Here is a 963-nt window from a genome sequence, read left to right on the forward strand (position 1 = left end):
ATGGCAGTGTCATCTCTCCCATTTCTCCTCCTCTCACATCTCGAAGGCCATCTCTCAGTGATGCTCAGGTGAGAGGTGGGGCCAGTTCTGCATATCCTTCAGATATCAACATGTTCCTGGGCAGCAGCCCAAACCAGTGTTGTCTGCCTAGTCTTTGGTGGTAACAGATTCCTGCAGTTGCAGGGTCATAGAGCCAGATGTGGTCCCCAGTGAAAGCATTGGTCAGGACCAAACCCAGGGTCCCAGGTGCCATCTCTCGATACTCACATCAGGCTATTCCTCACTACCCTTGAGTCTCCAGTTCTACCTCTTTTTGTTGTACACAAGTCCTTTTGTTTCGTTTCCAGTTTTCCATCATTTACTTGCTTGTCTTAGTGGCACCCAGGTTCTCTAAATGTTGAGGACTGTCTCTGGAGTGGTCTCAGGAATACCATGCCCCACTTGTGCATTATGATGCCACACAGGGGGCATCTCAAGCATGGTCTGTCCCCCCAAACTCCTACCCCTCACAGGCCTATGTGACCCTGGGGATGGTGGTCATGTCAGGCTTGCTTTATTAGTGAATATTAGATTAATAATCATTTAGATGTTTATAGGTCAGAGCACTGCGTTTCTCTCCTCTCTGCCACCTATTGACACACATGTGACCCAGTAGTTATACCTGCAATGCCTCTGGGGCAGCTGTCTCTTTCTATCTTCAGTTCCCTCTATTCATAGTTTTTCACGAGAACAAATCTCAGACCAAAAATATCTGGACAAATGTGCAATCTCCCCTGAATATGTACAGAATTATTCCTCAGTCATTATTCCCTAAGTAGTATAGAATAACAAATATTTATATAACATTTATATTTTATTAGTTATTATAATGATTTAGAGATGATACAAAATATGCAAGGGGCTGCATAGTTGTATGAAAGTGTTAGCCATTTTTATAGGGGATTAACCACAGATTTTGATATT

The 963-nt window shown here is 43.5% G+C and overlaps 1 pseudogene; it reads right to left on the bottom strand.

Moving 5' to 3' along the window:
* Nucleotides 1–562: 562 nt before the first annotated feature.
* On the bottom strand, nt 563–682 carry LOC116904745 (annotated as a pseudogene).
* Nucleotides 683–963: the final 281 nt, after the last annotated feature.

This window comes from Rattus rattus, chromosome 6 (assembly GCF_011064425.1).
Source record: "Rattus rattus isolate New Zealand chromosome 6, Rrattus_CSIRO_v1, whole genome shotgun sequence".
Classification (NCBI taxonomy): Eukaryota; Metazoa; Chordata; class Mammalia; order Rodentia; family Muridae; genus Rattus; species Rattus rattus.